This window comes from Trichosurus vulpecula, chromosome 2 (genome assembly GCF_011100635.1).
Source record: "Trichosurus vulpecula isolate mTriVul1 chromosome 2, mTriVul1.pri, whole genome shotgun sequence".
Taxonomy (NCBI): domain Eukaryota; kingdom Metazoa; phylum Chordata; class Mammalia; order Diprotodontia; family Phalangeridae; genus Trichosurus; species Trichosurus vulpecula.
The window spans coordinates 365,859,508-365,881,265 of NC_050574.1; the positions used below are offsets into that span (position 1 = coordinate 365,859,508).

General features: G+C 35.8%; 1 protein-coding gene across 3 annotated transcripts in view; it reads right to left on the bottom strand.

The window, feature by feature from the left end:
- The window catches only part of ST3GAL6 (ST3 beta-galactoside alpha-2,3-sialyltransferase 6), an 85,463-nt gene that overhangs the window by 47,165 nt on the left and 16,540 nt on the right, over positions 1-21,758 (bottom strand). For all 3 annotated transcript variants that reach the window (XM_036744456.1, XM_036744455.1, XM_036744457.1), the window contains exon 2: positions 13,608-13,704. The gene's annotated coding sequence lies outside the window, so the exon portion shown is untranslated. The remainder of the gene's footprint in view (positions 1-13,607; positions 13,705-21,758) is intronic.

Genomic DNA, 21,758 nt, shown 5'->3' on the forward strand with positions numbered 1-21,758 from the left:
GTTAGAACGAATTTCTATCTGTGAGTCTCAGGGCTTTCTGTCCCAGCTTTCTTATTCTGGGGGTTGTGAGTCTAAAATTATAACCTTCAGTTTCCTGAGGTGTGGGGGAGGGGTCTGGCTCCCTGGCGTCTCACTCCCTATGGGTGCTCTCCAGCACTTGCTTTTCAGCAATGGTCTCAGCTGTTTGTTGTTTGAGCTGATGACTGGCGCTTCCCCTGGGGGAGCAAGGTTACGTCTGGGCTCCTGGCTTGGCCCCCTGCCGACTCTTCCCCTCTGGTACTAATGAGCTTCTAGTATTTGTCCTGTGAAGCTCCGCTACTCTCTCCTCTGTTTCAGTTTTTTTTTTTTTTTCCCGAGGAATTCTCTGGGTGAGGGGGGGAGGGGTTAGAGCCGCTTACCTAGCCATTGAGTCTTCCGGAAGTTCAAGAGGCCGAGATCCTGGGTTTTGCAAGCGTCAGAACTGGGTGTTTTCGCGGCTGTTGGCGTTGCGCTGCCTCTCGTCGCTCCCAGAGACTGCCGTCCTGTGTTGGGAGGCCTGGGGATCTCTGCCGGTTTCGGGCGCCCAGCTTTCTCCCAGCTCGTCTCCCACGTGGATTTCCCGGCCGGCCGCTTCCGCCTTGGTCTGGAGCAGCTCCGCACCGAGCACTCTCCGCGCCTGCAGGTTCGTTCCTCTGGCCTTTCAGACTCGCCCGGCTCGGAAATTTGCCCCACGCAGGCTGCTCGCGGTTTCTGACTCTCTCAAATCTGCTCAAATTCACTTTTTTATGGGAATCTGACAGACCTTGTGAGAGAGCTCCGGTAAGAGGCTGCCTTCATGCGGCCATCTTGGCTCCGCCCCCCAACCAAGAAATTTTAAAAGCTCCAATTTTCAATCTCACTAAACTAGTGGAAATTAGTTGACTAGTTGACATATTGTATAGCAAATACACTGTGGCTAGTGTCACCCTTAAATTCTAATAAAAGACCAAGAAAATCTACCTAAAGAGCACTGATCTTAGAGCTTAGCTCTTATTACATTTCATGGGACCCTGGCCAAATCGTTTCACTACTCTAAACCTGTTGTAAAATTTGTAAAATTAAGGTTGAAAGAAAAAGTTTCAAAGTAGGTGCCAGTCTGATACACACACATACAGATAACCATGATGATAATATTCATATCATGGGTGGACAAAATGTCTCAAAACATGGCACTGCTGATAGTGCTACTTAAGTTATTTTTCAGCTACTAATGAACTGAAAATGATAGCCTGTCTTTATAACAGCTATAGCAAGAATCTCTGTTTTGCAAAAACTAGATATTATGGGTGGTAGTAAAAATCATATCACTTTGATAAACCAGGGAACTCTCTATTCACATGGAGACAAAAACAGTGTGTAAGATTTTCGGGTTCAAATGCTTGTTTTATTGCACTATCACAAGTTAAATCTGTTCACTGTTCAGGTATGGATGGCATAAGATCAAATGTATCATATGCATCCATAGCAAATAGGACCTATATCTATTCATTTAGAATATGCATGTCTTGAAAATAAAATGATAATTGCTTCTATAGAGCAGCCTAAGAATTAAATTCCCTTTTTCAGGGAAGATTTTTCTAAATTGGAGAAATAGAAAATATTATTTTGCAGAGTTATAATCTAAAGCTTGAAATTTAAAAAAATATTACTCTATTTATGAATTTTTCTTATGTTTCTGAATCAGAAGTATGTATATTTGGGGATCCTAGCTTGGTTTATTCAAAATATACACTTTTCCCCCCTAGTGCGGTAGACAAGCCACCAACCCAAGCGACCTCTTTTTAAGTCAGTGACCGGCCCAGTTCCCCCTGTACCCCACGTGTACAGGTCAATTTTTTAAAATGAGCAAAAAACAAAAAGGAACACTGACCATAAAAAGCTACTATGGTGACAGGGAAGATCAAAACACAAACTCAGAAGGGGAGAATAATGTCAAAATTTCTACATACAAAGCCTCAAAGGGGGGTATGAATTGGACTCAAATTCAAAAATTCCTCTTAGAAGAGCTCAAAAAAGGATTTTAAAAATCAAGTAAGAGAAGTAGAAGAAAAATTAGGAAAAGAAGTGAAGTTAATGCAAGAGAATCATAAAAAGGGTCAACAGTTTGGAAAAAGAAACACATAAATTGACTGAAGAATACAATTCCTTAAAAAATAGTATTGGCCAAATGGTTAAAAAAAATCCACTGAAGAAAACAACTCCTTTAAAATTAGAATTGGCCAAATGTAAAAGGGAGGTACAAAATCTAACTGAAGAAAATAATTCCTTAAACATTAGAATTTGGCAAGTGGAAGATAATGACTCTGAGACATTAATAATCAGTCAAACAAAATCAAAATAATGACAAAAATAGAAGAAAATGTAAACATTGGAAAAATGACTGATGTGGAAAATAGATCCAGAAGAGATAATTTAAGAATTACTGGACTCCCTGAAAGCTATGATCACAAAAAGAGCCTGGACAGCATATTTTAATTATCAAGAAAAACTGCCCTTACCCAGAAAGAATCCACCTGGTCACCTCCTGAAAGAGATCCTAAAATGAAAACTCCAAGAAGTATTGCAGCTAAATTCTAGAACTATCAAGTAAAGGAGAAAATACTTCAAGCAGTCAGAAAGAAATAATTCAAATATAAAAGAGCCACAGTCAGAATTACACAGGACTTAGAAGCTTCTACATTAATGGATTGGAGGGCTTGGAATATGATATTTTGGAAGGCAAAAGAGCTTGGATTACAACCAAGAATCAACTACCCACTGAGCGTAATCTTTCAGGGGAAAAAATAGACATTCAATGAAAAGACCTGAGCCTAACAGAAAATCTTATCTTCAAATACGAGACTAAAGAAAAGCATGAAAAGGTAAACAAGAAAGAAAAAACCCATGGTATTCAATACGGTTAAACTGTTTACATCTCTACATGGAAAGATGATACTTATAATTCTTGAGAAGTATATTTCTATTATGGCAGTTAGAAGGAGTATACTTACACAGAGGCCATGGGTATAAGTTGACTTTGATGTGAGGATAAAAAAAAAATATTTGTAAAGGGATGAAAAAAAAGATTCTCCTGGGAAAAGAGGAAAGGAAAAGCAGAATTACATCACATGAAGAAGCATGAAAGACCTATTACAGTAGAGGGAAAGAAAGGAGTTGAGCATTGTTTGAGCCTTATTCTAATCAGATTTGGCTCAAAGAGGGAATAATATACAAACTCAGTTGGGTATAGAAATCCACATTACCTACAGGGAAGTAGGAGGGGAAAGAGAAACAAAAAGTACAATTAATTCCAAAACTATATAAACTATTTGGAAAAAGAGGCAAAGGAATCCTACCAAATTCCTTTTGTGACACAAATGTGGTGTTGATATCTAAACCAGGAAGAACCAAAGCAGAGAAAGAAAATTACAGACTAGGACAACTTGTGGCCTGCAGGCTGCCTGGGGTCCTCAAGCTGCTTGCAGCATGCCAAAGGATTTCCTCTACATATAAAGGATGTTTTCCTCTACATTTCTCTCAGACCCCAGGAAATCTTTTTGTGCATACCTGTTATAGACTAATTTCCCTAATGAATAGTTATAAAAAAATAAAGATTACAGCAAATTATTATGAGGATAATACAATACAAACATTCGAGCTTTATATCAGGGATGGTTCAATATTAGGAAAACTAGCAGCATAATTAACCATATCAATGACAAAACTAACAGAAATCATATGATTATCTCAATAGATACAGAAAAAACTTTTGACAAAATACAGCTAACCCATTCCTATCAAAAACACTAGAGAGTATAGGAATAAATGGAGCTTTCCTTAAAATGATAAGTAAAATCTATCTCAAACTATCAGCGAGCAAACTATTATAATGGGAATTATTCAATATTATATGAGAAATGTTAGCTTTAGCAATAAGAGAAGAAAAAGAATTAGAGTAGGCAATGAGGAAACAAAACTATCACTCTTTGCAGATGATATGATGGTATACTTAGAGAATCCTAGAGAATCAACTAAAAAACTACTTGAAATAATTAACAACTTTAGCAAAGTTGCAGGATAGGAAATAAACCCACATAAATAATTAGTGTTTCTGTATATTACCAACAAAGCTCAGTAAGAAGAGATAAAAAGAGAAATTCTATTTAAAATAACTGTAGACAATTTAAAATATTTGGGAGTCTACTTGCCAAGAAAAACCCAGGAACTATATGAACACAACTACAAAACACCCATTTCACTCAAATAAACTCAGATCTAAACAACTGGAAAAATATCCATTGCTCATGGGTAGACCAAGCTAATGTAATAAAAATGACAATTCTACCTAATTTACTTATTCAGTGCCATGCTAATCAAACTATCAAAAATTATTATAATATAAATTATATAATATAAATATATAGATTATATAATAATATAATATAATATTATCTTGTAGAGCTAGAAAAATAACAAAATTCATCTGGAAGAACAAAAGGTCAAAAATAGCAAGGGAATTAAACAACAGAAATGAGAGGGAAGGTGGCCTAGCCATACCAAATCTAAAACTATATTATAAAGCAGAAATCATCAAAGCTATCTGGTACTGGCTAAGAAATACAGTGATGAATGAGTGGAATAGATTAAGTACACAAGACACAGTAATAAATTATTATAGTCATTTACTGTTTTATAAACCCAAAGACTCCAGCTTCTGGGATGAGAAGTCAATATCTGACAAAATCTGCTGGGAAAACTGGAAAATAGTATGGTAAAAACTAGGCACAGACCAACATCACACCTCCTATACCAAGATAAGGTCAAAAGAAGTACATGATTTAGACATAAAGGGTGGTATCATGAGCAAATTAGGAAAGCAAAGTAATAGTTTCTCTGTAAGATCTATGGAGAAGGGAAGAATTTATAACCAAACAAGAGATAAAGAAGATTATAAATGCAAAATAAATCATTTTGATTACATTAAATTAAAAAGGTTTTGCACAGATAAAACCAATGCAACCAATATTAGAAGGAAAGCTGAAAGCTGGGAAACAATTTTTATAGCCAGTGTTTTTGATAACAATTTCTCAAATATTAAGAAAATTGAGTCAAATTTATAAGAATACAAGTCATTGCCCAATTGATAAATGGTCAAAGGATATGAACAGGCAGTTTTCAGATGAAGAAATTAAAGCTATTTATAGTCATATGAAAAAATGCTCTAAATCACTATTGAGTAGAAAAATAAAAATTAAAACAAAACAACTCTGAGGCACTACCTCACAACTATCAGACTGACTAATATGACAAAAAAGAAAAATGATAAATATTAGAGAAGATGTGGAAAAAATTGGAACACCAATGCATTGCTGGTGGAGTTGTAAACTGATCCAACCATTCTGGAGAGCAATCTGGAATTATGCCCAAAGGGCAATCAAACTGTGCATACCCTTTGACCCAGCAATACCACTTCTAGGGCTATTTCCCAAACAGATCATTAAAAAGGGGAAAGGATCTACATGTACAAAAATATTTATAGCAGCTCTTTTTGTGGTGGCAAAGAATTGGAAATAGAGGTGATGCCCATCAATTGTGGAATGGCTGAACAAGTTGTGGCATACAAATGTAAAGGAATACTTTTGTGCTATAAGAAATGATGAGTAGGTAGATTTCAGAAGAACCTGGACTTATACGAACTGATGCTGAGTGAAGTGAGAAGAACCAGAAGAACACTGCCCATAGAAGAACAGCAACACTGCACGATAATCAACTACAATTGACTTAGCTCTTCTCAGCAATGCAATGATCCAAGACAATTCCAAAAGACTCATGATGGAAAATGCTATCAACATCCAAAGAAGGAACTATGGAAAAGATGCTAACCACATCCAGAGGAAGAACCATTTGAATGAAGATCAAAACATACTTTTTCATGTTTTTTTTGTTTTTTATGGTTTTTCCCTTTTATTCTGTTTCTTCTTTTACAACATAACTAATGTAGAAATATATTTACATGATTGCACATGTATAATCAATATCAGACCACTTGCCATCCTGTGGAGGGGGGATGGGAGTGAGGTAGGGAGAAAAAAATTGAAACTCAAAATCTTATAAAAATGAATGTTGAAAACTATCTTTACATGTAATTGGAAATAATAAAATACTATTTACCAAGAAACGCAATAACCAGTTTTGGTTTGTTTAAAAGTTAAAAAGAAGGGTGTAGGGAAATGAACATTTATTTGCTATCACAGCATGCTCTAAGGGAACTAAAGTAATTGCATGATCTGAAACAAATGAGCACAACACAACAGACATTAGGACGTGAGCTTCAAATAAGCAAAAGTTATCTCAAAGGAACTCATCTGACTTGTTATGACATACTAGAAAACAGTCTCTGAAACTATAGTCCAACACAAGAGAAAAATGTTAATTTTTCTCTAGTAGATTCCTGAAAACTAGATTATTCAAGAACAAGAGTCCTGCATAGAGAATCCCACTAATGGGTTCTTGCAAATGGCAAATGCCAGGGGCCCAAAAGTTATCGTAGAGGAAGTTCTGTTGGGACAAATGCCCTTTGATGTATTTTAATCATGGCTTTCAGGTAGTCCAATAATTTTTAAATTATCTCTTCTGGATCTATTCTCCAGGTCAGAAGTTTTTCTAATGAGATATTTCACATTGTCTCCCATTTTTTCATTCCTTTGGTTCTGTTTTATAATATCTTGGTTTCTCATAAAGTCACTAGCTTCCACTTGCTCCAATCTTATTTTTAAGGTGGTATTTTCTTCAGTGGTCTTTTGGACCTCCTTTTCCATTTGGCTAATTCTGCCTTTCAAGGCATTCTTCTCCTCATTGCCTTTTTGGAACTCTTTTTCCATTTGAGTTAGTCTCTTCTTTAAGGTGTTATTTTCTTCAGTATTTTTTGGGTCTCCTTTAGCAAGTCATTGACTTGTTTTCCATGGTTTTCTTGCATCACTCTCATTTCTCTTCCCAATTTTTCCTCTACTTCTCCTACTTGCTTTTCCAAAAGCTTTTTGAGCTCTTCCGTGGCCTGAGCCCAATTCATATTTTTCTTGGAGGCTTCTGATGTAGGCTCTTTGACTTTGTTGACTTCTTCTGGCTGTATGTTTTGGTCTTCTTTGTCACCAAAAAAGGAATCTAGAGTTTGAATTTGAGTCTGAGTTTGTTTTAGCTGCCTGTTCATGTTCCCAGTTAACTACTTGACCCTTGAGCTTTTCATCAGGATATGACTGCTTGTAGATTAGAGAGTACTTTGTCCCAAGCTTTAGGGTCCAAGCACTGCTGTTTTCAGAGCTACTTCTACTCCACCATCACCCCATGCTCTGTCACAGCAGCACTCCTCCTCCCTCAAGGACTGCCAACCAGGACAGCAATTCAGATCCAAGCAGGGCACAGCCTTTGTGCCCACAAAGTGCTCCTTGCACTCCTGCTATGATCTGCTGCTAGATTCCTCCCACCTTGTGAGCCAGGGACTCGGGAAGCCGGTGACTCTGGTGCTCTGGAGGCAGCCTCAGGAGCTTTCTGCTACTGCCATTGCTTCCGGACCTCCTCCACCCCCAGGGCTGGTGGCCAGACCACTCTGAACTCGATCCCGCAGTTTCCCCCTAACCTGCTCTTTGGTGTTTGTGGGTTGAGAAGTCTGGTAACTGCCACAGCTCACTGTTTCATGGCCCCAAGGCCTCTTCTGACTGGCTGACTCCAGGTCTGGTCTGTTCCAGCACGGTCCACCCTCCACTCTCAGCACCATGCAATAGAACCTTCCCAGTGACCATCCAGGCTCTCCTGGGCTGGAGATCTGTTTCCCTCTGCTATTTCTTCGGTTCTGTAGCTCAAGAATTTGTTCAGATCCATTTTTACAGGTGTTTGGAGGGATTTGGGGGGGAGCTTAAGGAAGTCCCTGCTTTCCTGCCGCCATCTTGGCTCTGCCCCCCCTTTGAAGTATTTTAGGAAAATAAAGTCAGCATGTGCTTCAATAATAAAGGAGAAGAGCATTGGGCACTCATTTTATTATGCTCTTCCCCTATAAAGTCACTTAGTTTTTCAAAGAGCCTTTTTGTTGTATTTTTTTAAAATAAAATTGAAAACTCTTGTATTTGAAAAACCGTATGGAGCTTCTCACATCCAAATTACATGAGAGGTTACAATTTTTAATGGGTATTAATAGACTCAAATGTCATCCTTACACTGAATAACCTCTATAAGCAAAGTGCGATACAGTGGTGTCAAATCAAAATCAAAATGGGAGCCACTAAACCATACATAAGCATCCCTACAGGTCCTGGGAAACATACTGACTTAGAAAACCACAAATTATCTACTTTTATTATATTTTTTAAAACTTTGTTAAACATGTCCCAGCTATATTTTAATTCAGTACTGGTTGTGGGTAGTGAGTTTGACAGCTCTGCAATTCAGTATACTGTATATACATACATACATATATATATATATATATATATATGTGTGTGTGTGTGTGTGTGTGTGTGTATGTGTGTGTATGTGTATATATATATGTGTGTGTGTATATATATATATAAAATCAAATGAGAATTTTAAACTACATCTCTTGCTTCATCTGTTTGCTGTGCAAAATCAGAATATTTCAGTTTCTCAATTAGTTGATTGTGAGGGAATGAAGATGGGCAATTCTTCTCACTAAGTCAATTGCAAGTGGAAACATTTTATACTGTTCTGAATATTTTTTCTTTGAGTTTTTACTTTAAAAAAAAATGAACATGAATTCAGTTTCACTCCCTCCCAGCTTCCCTCCAAATATATAAAAATAAAATCAACAAAAACCTTGTAACAAACACGCATAAAAATCTCACAAATGCTGAAGAGCAGAACCATGAAACACATCCTTTACTGACCATAATGCAATGAAAATTATATTCAATAAAGGGTCACTGATGGAAGAATTAAAGATTGGAGACCAAATAATAATCTTAAAGAATTGGTCAGTCAAGGAACTATCAATTCTAAATATCGAAGGGAAAAGTCACCACATCAATGGGGGCTTGTTAATGTCCCTGAGTTAGAATTTGAACCCAGTCCTTCCTAATTCCCACTCTGGCTTTCTATCTACTACACCAGGGGCTGATGAACCATGGCTCAAAAGATAAGAATGGCTTTTACATTTATATATTATGTAAATGCCAGTGTATTTGGCTTAGGGGCAATAATCTGCCTACCCCTTACTATACAATACTGCTTCTTGTACTAAAAAAAAATACTATATTATTATCATTTTAGAGAAGAGCACTTGCCTTTGAAAGATTTAAGATATTAATTAAGAGTGAAATAAGCAATACTCCAAGTTATAAAACTGAGGGATTACTTCTATAAATAAAGATCTCAGCCTATGTAAATGGGCAGATTACTTTAACATCAAAACTTAGAAATATAATTTGTCAGACAAATATACAAAGAGCCTCAAAGTAAATCAATTTAAGGAAACAAAATGGAACATCATGGTGTTTAGCTGCATTGACTTTAGATATTCCTAAATATCTAAAACAATTTCCAATTTACTGCGGAAGCAAAATATTATTTGGTAATTCAGAGTAGAATGACAGAACAGTGTGTTGCAGTCAGCATTTACTGTCTCATGAGAACAAACTGCTAAATTTTCAGGAATTTGGTGCAAAGTTCAACCAGTTCCTGGACCAGCAATGTTATTTGTTGGTATAAAAGCATTGGTGTCAATCAAGCACAGCAGAGTATATTTTCAATGTATTACTGTCTACCTTAAATAGCTGTGACTTTAATATTGAATATTTGAAAGCAAACAATCAAATGTTTTGATGTTGCTAATATATATTGGGGAATAAATTCTAGAGTAGCTACAAAGTTATAAAAATTTCCTAAAGTCATTATTTGGCACTATTTTAAATCATTGATTCAATTATCAATTATTCAATTAATCAATTATGACAATTCAGTATCTGACATAAAGTTAGTCATTTTAAAATATTTCTGGATAAAATATGTTCTATTTTTGCCAGTCTAATAAAAAAACCAAACCAAGTGAGAAACCATAGCTAAAGAACTTGAAATTAAAATTATTAATATTAGTTAAGTAGTGGGACCAAGATAAGTGGTGTGTAATTTATAAACTGCTACTGCTGTATACTGTGCATATCCCATACTCTCTACAGGCATTTTTCTCATTCTTCTTATTCCGATTTAGCAAAGAGATTAGCTAACATTAGGTTCTTCTAATACCTTGCCTTAATGATTGACATTCCTAAAGAAGACAGCTGCATTACAGTCAAAATTAGCTAACATCCAGAAAGCATAAAAATCAAATGTTCCATGAGAGTTTGGGAGAATTTAAAGATTGGTATTGGAAAGCATGAATCTCAAACTGAAGATCTGATTAAGTCAAATAAGTTTAATGATATCTCATTGAATAAAAATAATATATCTAATGCTCTTCCAAGAACATTACTAGAAAATAGAATTCAAAACATGGACTTATATCTTTTATGAGATAGAAATTATTAAAACATTTAAAATTACTCTGACTTAGAACTATCTACTTAGCTTTGTGAAGAACTAATTTTGCCATGTACGGCTGGTAAAAAAATGCATCATTTAAGTGAAATTTTAAAACATGAAATTGATATGAACAATTTTTAAGATTTTGTAGATAATACTATAGAATCAATGTTCCAATCCCTACAACTACACAAAAAACTAAAAAGGCATTTATAGTAATGTTGCAATCAACAGTGACGAGGTTGAAAGAGGTTTCAGCTTAATGAATATAAACTACATCAGGGTAAGAAATACTTTAATGCTATTAGTCATCTAATTAAATCATCTAAGACTTAATGGTAATAAATTAGGGAAAAAGTTAATCAACTGGAATGGAATTCCATTTGTTGTATCATGGTTGAAATGTAACCATAGGTTGGCTATTGATGCAAGAATTTGGCAAAAAATCAACAAAAGCATTCTGTGAGAACCAATCTTTCTACGGATTTTGTAATAAAGAGTTTTATGTATTTTATTACTCTTTATATATTTTGTATTATTCAGTAAAGTTTATGATAATCTTGTGTCATTAGATATACATGCATTTTTTTCCTGAGTCAGTTGTTAAACATTCACCCACAAGCCACTATATGACAGCCTTTAAAAAGGTAAATGATTACATATTAAAGGACTGATTGATAATAAACAAATCATCAACCATTTATTAAAAGATGCAGAATATATTCAACAATTAACAAATCAATAGAACATACAGTTAGAAGATACCGTATCTGAGCTACCTTGCAATTTCCCTTCATAAAAAAGTTTTTAATAACTGCAAGCATTAAGTTTTTACTCAAGCTGACTTTCCTACTCTATGACCCAAGACACTTCAAACTACCTTACCAACCATCTGGTTGTGTTTGCTCAGAGAATTCTAATTAACTCACACCTGCCAAACAAAACATAATTAGAATAGCAAGATGCTGCCAACACATCATATGATACATTCCAAAGACAAATATAAACAGTGAAATCAATAGGACCTAGGTAGAGGCTTACATACTGGTTATATAAGAAAAGTAACTGGTCTCTTAGGGAATGGAGAAGAATAGCCTCAGAGTTAGAAATATCTAGTTTAAGGAGTGCCTCTGACATAGATTACCTCTATAAACCCAGCCAAGGCTCAACTTCTTGTTGTGCTGGGCAATTCTCTTAAGACTAAAAATCACTAAAGATTTGATGATCTGCCTTGGAAGAGAAAGTTTCCATATCGGGATTTATCTACGCTAATAAAATCACAAGTCTAAACAAACAAAAAAATTAACATATCAGAAAAAGAAGTGATCTGGCCATGTACCAACTGGGGGATAACTGATGGAGAGCTGGCATGCTGCCTTTGTACTCAGTGATGTCAAAAGACCCAGAAAAAGATCCCCTAGGGCACTGAGGAGACACACCATGGAGGAAAGCAACGTAAGATGGAATAATACTGATGGTGATGATAATAATAACAACAAGAAGTACTTACATATTTTACAGATATTATCAGACTTTATCCTCACAGCAATCCTATGAAGCAGGTGCTACTATTATCCCATTTTACAGTTCAGGATACTGAGGCAAACAGAAGTTAAATGACTTGCCCAGGGTCACACAGTCTTTATATGTGTGAGGCCAGATCTGAAATGAGGTCTTTCTCACTCCAGATCCAGAGTTCTATCCTCTGTACCATCTAACTGCCTCAGATAGACAACATGTAGATCTGTGACCTAAGAGGAAAGTACCTACCCACATCAGAGAGAGTCCAAATTCTCTAAAGTTTATCTCCAGTCTACCATTTGGACTTAAAGAATAAAGTTATTTCTACAGTGCTGCAAAAAAACCAAAAAAAACCCCCAAACCTCACACTGTAACTCTCAGCAGTCACAGAATTCCCCAGCCACTGATTTGTAAAATGATTATATCATCACTTGTTTCAGAGAGTTCTTAGAGGTATATAAGGAGTTTTTTTAGAAGGCACTTGAGGACCTTCTCAGATTTAGGCTCTTTCTATTAGTTACTGATAACATTACACTAAAATGATAAGCCAAGATACATGGAAAGAAGCTCAAGTCAGGAATACAGTGCAAAACACCTGTGGCAGTCAGGGAAGGGATGGGGATGGAGGAGAATCAGAGAATAAAATCTTAAGGCCATTATTTGGTAATTAACAAATGATATCTTGAATATGAAAATTTGAGGTTCACAGTAGTTAGAGTTGGAAGAAATACTTCTCTTCAAGTATAACCTCCTAGTTTTACAGCTGAGGATAGTAAGTCCCAGATAAATAAGACATTTGCCCAAGGTCACTAAGCAGTTGCTCTGGAATTCCAGATCTTCTGACTATTAAATCCAAGGCCATTTTTGCTATACTGCCATGGCTTCTATCCTAGGATATGTTGATAAACTAAAGATTATCTGTAAGATGGCCATTTAAAACTAAATTTATGATTCATACACTTCCAAACGCATGACTACACTGCTACACTGTATGCTTGGTATCACATCTAGTTCCCTAAATATTAGATCCCAGCAGAAGGGCTCAATGCCTTAAAAAGAATGGATGCCAGCCCTGACTCTCTCAGTTGTGGCTCCATATTGAATTATACACAGAGACCAGCAGTGACCACTTAAAGTGCAAGGCAACACTAAGACAGCCATCATCTTTGTTGAAGGAAATGGGTGTGCCTATTATAAAGTGATGGATGCTGAAGGTCTACAGCTTTGACCTCTTATAACCCAAGACCTAAATGAGCCAGATGAATTAATTTACTAGATACATCATCTTGGAATTAGTTCTTGAGATGATAGAATTAGGGAAGCCCATACATAATTAAGGTCCGCCTAACCCTGAATGTTGGCTAATCCAGTTTTGGCCTTCTAAAATGATTTTTCCTGCTCCTATCTCCTCACCTTGTACCCTGAAAGTGAAAACCAAAGAAGGAAGATGTGTTTGGGGGATAAGGAATAATACAGATAGTCAAAAGCAAAAGGTTTGTGGAGGGCAGCATTAGGAGATAAGACTGGAAAGATAAACTGAGGACAACTTGTAAAGTTCATGTCACCTTCTGCATGAACCTCCTCTACATATACGTTGTCTAGTCCAGTTTTCAAGGCGAGAATCTTCTCTTGATGGTGTTGAAAGATGGATTCTTAAGATACCTGAAAAGAGAAGATATAAATTACTGGAAAAAGGAAAAATATGTATTACTACTTGAAAAAGCAACTTAGAGGATATTAATAGCTACCAATTGATATATCTAATTTCTCACCTCTACAAAATATTTGTTAGAATAATCTACATCTATATCAAGGGTACCTTGGACAAAGAGGTTTTTGTTGCTTCGGTCTTGTCTGAAACTTTTGTGACCCCATTTGGGGTTTTCTTCAAAGATACTGACTGGAGTCATTTGCCATTTCCTTTTCTAGATCATTTTACAAATAAGAAAACTGAAGCAAACAGGGTTAGGTGACTTGCCCAGGATCACACAGCTAGTAAGTATCTGAGGCCAAATTTGAACTCATGAAGTTGAATCTTCCTAACTCCAGGCCCGGCACTCTATCTTCTGTGCCACCTAGCTGCCCCAGTAAAGAGGCAAGTATTTGAAATAATAATCCATAATAGACCATATCTCTACAATTACACAACCGATGGAAAGGTAAATAGAATACAAAATTCCACTACGCTTATTATTTACTCTGAAACAGAGTTTGATTTGGATTCACAAAATGCGATGTTGAAAGACTTTCCTCCAATAAAGTATAACCCATGTAATATGCTAATTTGATAAAAGGTTTCCTAATAAATGCAATAGAGATAAGCTTGTAGGTCTACCTTATGATTATTATCTTCAAAAAAGGCACAAAACAGGAAAATATTTGTCCTCCAAAGTTATCTGCTACTGGATGGAGGACATCTAGTACACAGTCCTCCAGGTGAAAGAGAGTTCTTCTCTAGATAGTAAGGTCCTCCAGAATGGGGGATCACAGTGGGCTAATTACAAGAATGCTGCACAGCCTTCTGAATGAGATCCACAATCACACAGAGATTAGCATAAAAATCCACACTGGGAACCCAGGAGGGTAAACAAAGTTTATTGTTCTGAACATAATATGCAATTATAGGGGCAGCCTAGTGAACTGGTCCAATTAACTACATAATCTCAAGTCCATACCAACACTGGACAATGAATTCAGACCAGATTTAAAAAGGAGGAAAAGTAGGAGATGAATTGCATTTGGGAAACTGCACAAAATACTTTCAATGACCCTAAATTTCTCCCTGAAACAAAAATCCACCTAACATGTTCTTCTAATGTTGTCACATACCTAAAAATTTTGGAATATCAGGATCCTCAAAGAATCCAAAGGGAAGATCACTCTAAGTGTCAATAAAGATACATCACAGGCATAAATAAGGCTGCAACATATTACTAATGATTAATCTGCACAAGAAGTGATGGAAAATATGTATAGAAGATATGTATCGTAAATCATGCAGCAAAAAATAAATGATAATAGATGGAAAACTCAGTTGCTCTATGGGTACTCTCATAATGTTAAGCCTAGAAGAAGTTCCCTGGCACAGTGACTAGGTCTCCTGAGAAGGATTTACCAGACTACATAGACAAGAATTACACATAATAAGAAGGTATATGTGGGATGTGAACTGCACTTTTAGAGGGTATGAACAAATTGGTGAGATCAAAGATTCATTTAAGCATAAGAGTCTGAAATATCCAGCAAGTAGTTAAAAATTGTGGGGCTGAAGAGGTCAGGGATAGAGACAGACATCTCGGAAATAATTACAGAAAGCTGAAGCTATAGGAGAAGAGGAGATGCCCAGGGGAAAGAGTATGGAGGATCAAGGACTGAACCTTAATGTCCACATTTAGAGGCTAGACAGAAAGGAAACATAAGGAGCAGCCTAAATGTTAAAAAGAGAAGCAGGACAGTATAATATCATGGAAACTAAGAAAAAAAAGAAAAATTTAAAGGGGGGGTGATCAACTAAGGTTATTTTCTCAGTGTCCCACTCTGAAGCTACATACCTCCCACTATATCCCAAGTTGCTTTCATTTTAAATCTTTTCCTTTCCCATTCCTTCAATCTTCTGGTTCCTTCCTAATGATACAGACTTCCTGTCTACACTTTGCAGCAGTGGTGATAGTTTCATTCAGACCCCTTAACTCAAGATGAGGTACTCAGAACATTCCTTGTTCCCCATCACCACTTCCAAGCTCTCCCCTCTATCTCTATCACCTTTCTTCTTTTGAAGTTCACTAAATCCATATTTACCACACAATCATCATTCTGGTCACAGTTATCTACTAACCTATAAGACACTTGTTTCTGTCTGGCCCACAGTTTTTCTCTCCTCTCCAATCCCAGACTGCATTCTAGAGTATTGCAACATACATACTGATACTACCCTAAACACTCTATCCTTCCAGTTCCTCAATTTATTTCCCATGACTAATTCCTCAACCTTAGCTCAGTCACAAACAAAAATGGTCATAAACCATTGATCTTGCCATCACCAACAAATGTTCCACTCCTGTGTTTGTGAGCTCTGAAATTTTCTAATCTGATCACAATCTTTTCTCATTTCACTTCTCCTTCTGCCTTGTAATCTCAAACCCTGCTCTTCATCCTCACTGAGACCTCTGATTTCTCCACTCATTATTTCTTTCCTAGGATACCTTCCCCACATTATTGTCCTCCCTTCCCTATCTAGACACTTTGATGAACCAGTTCAACTCTACACTCTCTTCTTCTCTTGATTCTCTGCCCCCTTATCACACCACCAATCTTTCCAACTTTCAGCCCTAGATTACTCCCACCATCCGCTGCCTTCACTTCTAATCATATGCTGCTAAACAAAGCTAGAGAAAATCACAGAATCATGCTGACTGGATCCACTACAAATTTATATCACATAATCTCACCTGAAGGCTCCATGAAGCAAGACAAGCTTTTGTACCCGTCCCTAATTGATTCATTTCACACCACAGCTGGTCTTCTAAATCTTTTCATCCCTTTTCAAATCTCCCATAACTCCTGTCCCACACCCTCTCTTCACTCTCCCCTTTGCAACTTATTTCATTGAAAAAAGCTGGAGCCATTCCCCAGGAGCTTCCTCTTCCCTCCATAATTTGTAGATCCCTCTGCCAGTGACTCTGCTGCCACCCCTGTCTCATATGGTTAAATAACTTTAACTCATCATGGTGGTGAAGTGTCTCTTTCCTATCTCGCTATTCCTCTTGGGAAGCAAGTCCTTATGAACCATTTCTGTTCTGGGGAGGTATTGTTTTGTTTTTGTATTCCAAACACTTAGCACAGCACATTACACAGAGTAGTAGCTTAACAATTATCTGTATAATTAAATTGAATTCTGTCTTTCAGAAGCTAAAGGTCATTCTCCTTGGCAAAGAAAACTGAAATAAAATAGTTGAGCAGCTCTGCCTCTTTTTCTGTTACAATGATCCCATTCAACCATGCAATATCCCTATCCCTTCTCTGATCTTCCTCTTCCTTTCAATACTGCTAAACAAACAAACAAAAACAGCCCTTCAGCCTCCTCTCAGGTAGCTCTGAGCTTCACACTCTTCTAACAGAACCATGCTAAACTTTCCACTCATCTTCTGTGACTTTCCTTTGCTTCCACTGTCTATACCTGATGCATCTACTTGTACTCCCATGTTGTTTTTTTTGTTAACTCTCCCAGTCTCTCCTTATCAGGATTATTTCTATGTCTTTAGAATTTCATTCTGGAGAGCTTCCCATCCAGACTGAGCTGACTTGTATTTCAGTCTACGGAATTCATCATTTCGCAATACTCTTTGAAAACTGCACTCCAAAAATTCCTGAGATGAGATATTCTCAGACTCCCTCTTGTCTTATCACAAATTCTAAGCTGTTAATACTTTCTCTCCACAAATTATCCTGTCTATACTTAGCACAAGTAGTTAACTAGCACAAGTAAACAAACAAAAGTGATCTGGAAAGCTAGCTGAGATAAATGAAAAGTATGATCATCTTGAAAAAGGGAAACAATACATGCCAAAACCACCTCCTCTTATGACATCCTCTGTCACTTACTAGGTGCAAAATATGCATATATCACACAAACCCTCTGGGTATTTGTCATTGCCCTATCTATAAAGTGGGGGAAGTGCCACATTACTCTTCCTGAAGACAGGACCTTGTACCAAAGGATCTCTTTAGGTTCCATCCAGCTATAAGTTGGGCAAACAGAATACTATTCAGACTGCATAAGTTGTGAATGCTCAAGAGAAACAATGGATCTCATTTGATCAAAGACTAGTCAATGGTCCATGTATGATTATGGGTAAATCAAGAGTGCTGAGTAAAAAGAATGAAATTTTAACTTAAAAACATTCTTGTCTTTCCTTCAAGGGCAATGTATAATACATGTCGTATTATATATAACATCATATATATTACATAATATCTTACAATACATTCACACACATACGCACTCAATTGAGTATAGAAATCTATCTTACCCAACAGGGAAATAGGAGGGAAAGGGGATAAGAGCAAGGGGGAGTGATAAAAAGAAGGGCATATTAGGCAGGGCAGTGGTCAGCAACAAAACAGGAAACTACATCTTGCTAAAAAAATATCATAGACAATTAAGTAATACCAATACTAAACATATATGCACAAAATGGCATAGCATCTAAATTCTTAAAGGAAAACCTGAGTGAACTTTAGGAGGAAATAGTAAAATTATACTAGTAAATGATCTCAACTTTCCCATCTCAGAGCTAGATAAACCTAACCATAAAACAAACAAGAAAGAATTTAAAAGATGACTAGATTTTTGGAAAAGTTAGATATGATAGGCCTCTGGATAAAACTGAATGGGAATAAAAAAGAGTATACCTTTTTCTCAGCTGTACATGGCACCTTCACAAAATCTGACAATGTATTAGGGCATAAAAACCTCATAAACAAATGCAGAAAAGCAGAAATATTAAATGCACCCTTTAAAGACCATAATGCGATAAAAATTACATTCAATAAAGGACCTTCGAAGCATAGATTAAAAATTTATTGGAAACTAAATTAATTGGAAACTCAAAAGAATAAGTGGGTCAAAAAACAAATCATAGAAAAAAATCATTAATTTCATTAAAGAGAATGACAATAATGAGACAACCTACCAAAATGTGTGGGATGCAACCAAAGCAGAACTTAAGAAGGGAAAATTTATATTTCTAAACATATACATCAATAAAAGAAAGTAAATCAATGAATTTGGCATGTGACTAAAAAAACCTCGAAAAAGAACAAATTAAAAATCTCCAATTAAACACCAAAACAGAAATCCTAAAAATCAAAGGAGAGGCAATAAAAGTGAAATTTTTAAAACTAATAAATTAAACTAGGGGCTTGTTTTATGGGAGAAAAAACAACAAATAGATAAACAATCAGTTAATTCAGTTTTTTTAAAAAAAAGAGAACCAAATCACCAGTATCAAAAATGAAAAGGATGAACACACCACCAATAAGGATGAGATTAAAGTAATTATTAAGAGTTATTTTGCCCAATTATATGCTAGTAAAATTGACATCTAAGGGAAATGGATGAATATTTACAAAAATCTAAAATTAACAGAAAAATTAGAATACTTAAATAACCTTATCTCAGAAAAATAAATTGAACCCCCCTAAGAAAACATTCCTAGGATCGGATGGGGTGAATTTTATCAAACATTTAAGGAACAATTTTACATAAACTATGTGAAAAAAATAAGTAAAGAAGGAGTCCTACACCAAGTTCCTTTTATGACACAAATATGGTTTTGATACCTAAACCAGGAAGAGTAAATATAAGGAAAACTGTAGGCCAATTTCCCTAAATGAATATTGTTGAAAAAAATTTGAGTAAAATATTTGCAAGGAGATTACAGCAGTATATCACAAGGATCATACGCTATGGCCAGAAATGCAGGGCTAATTCAATACTAGGGAAATTATATTCATAACTGACCATATCAATAACAAAACAACAAAAATCAAGCTTTTGACAAAATACAACACCCATTCTTATTAAAAACACCAAAAGCATAGGCAAAAGAAGCCTTTCTCAAAGTGATAAGTAGTGTTTATCTAAAACCAAAAGCAAACATTATTTGCAATAGGGATAAGATAGAAGCCTTCCCAATAAGATCAATTGTGAAGCAAAGATGTCTATTATTATTACTATTCTTGAATGTTATATTAGACACGCTAGCTATGGAAATAAGAAAATGAAATTGGAGGAATAAAAATAAGCAATAAGGAAACAAACCCATCACTCTTTGTAGATTATTGATGGTATTCTTAGATAACCCTGAAGAATCATCTAAAAAGCTAGCTGAAACAATTAACAACTTCGGCAAAGTTGCAGGATATAAAACAAACCTACATAAACCATTGGCATTTCTATGTATTAAAAAGAAAACCCAGCAAGAAGAGATAGAGAAATTCCACTTAAAATAACTGCAGATAATAAAAAAATATTTGGGAGTCTACCTGCCAAGACAAACCTAAGCATTGAGTTTATATGGGTTTATATTATATGAACATAATTACAAATCACTTTTCATGCAAATAAAGACATATCTAAACAATGGGAAAAATATTAATTGCTTGTGAGTAGTTTAAGTTAGTATAATACAAATGAAAATTCTACCTACATTCATTCACTTATTTAGTGCCATACCAATTAAATTACCAAAGAACTGTTTTATAGAGCTAGGAAAAATAACAACAAAATTCATCTGGAAGAAGAAAAGGTCAAGAATACCAAGAGAATCAATTTTTTAAAATGAGAAGGATGGTGGCCTAGCATCAGAAATAGGAATCATCAAAACAATCTGGTACTAAGAAACAGAATGGTGGATAAATAGAATAAATTAGGCACACAATACACAGCAGTACATGATCATAGTAATATAGGGTTTTGATAAACCCAAAGATCCAAGCCTTGGTGGTAAGAACTCACCATGTGACAAAAATTGCTGGGAACATTGGAAAACAGTTTGGTAGAAACTAGGTATAGACATTGTATATCAAGATAAGGTCAAAATGGGTACATGAGTTAGACCTAAAAGATGGTACTGTAAACAAATTAGGGGAGCATGGAAAAATTTACTCATCAGATCTATGGATAAGGGAAGAGTTTATGACTGAACAAAAGATGAGGAGGATCACTGGAATAAAATGGATACTTTTTATTATATGAAATTTAAAAGGTTTTGCACAAGCAAATTCAATGCAGCCAAAATTAGAAAGAAAACAAGTAACTAGGGAAAGATTTTTGTAGCAATATTCTCTGATAAAGGCTTCATTTCTCAAATATATAGGAAACTCAGTCAAATTTATAAAAATAAGAGCCATTCCCCAATTGACAAATGGTCAAAAGATATGAACAGGCAATTTTCAAAAGAAATTAAAGCAATCAAGAGTCACATGAAAAAAATTATCTAAATAACTATTGATCAGAAAAACACAAATTAAAACAACTCTGAGGTACTACCTCACCTATCAGATTGGCTAACGTTCCAGAAAAGGAAATAATAAATTCTGGAGAACATGTTGAAAAATAGGGACATTAATGCATTATTTGGTGGAGTTGTGAACTGGTCTAACCATTCCAGAGAACAATTTGGAACTATGCCCAAAAGGTTATAAGAGTATGTACACCCTTTGATTCAGCAGTACCACTAGGTGATCTTTTATGTCGAAAGACATCAAAAGAAAAAAGCACCTATCTGTACAAAAATATTTATAGCAGCTCTTTTTATGATAGCAAAAAACTGGAAATTGAGAGAATGTCCATTAATTGGGGAATGGCTAAACAAGTTGCGGCATATGATTTTGATGGAATACCACTGTGCTTTAAGAAATGATACAAAACCTGGGAAGACTTATGTGAACTGATGCAAAATGAAGTGACCAGGAGAACATTGTACACAGCAATAGTAATATTGTAACACTGATCAACTGTGAAAAACTTAGAAGCTCTGATCAAGACAATGATCCAAGGCGATTTCAAAGGACCTATAGTGACCCATAGCTATCTACCTCCAGAGAGGACTGATGAACTCTTGTGTGCTGATTGAAGCACATTTTCCCTTTTCTTTATTTTTCTTGACTTGGGAGGGGTTTCCTTCCTGGTTGGTTCCTCTCTCCCTCCCTCC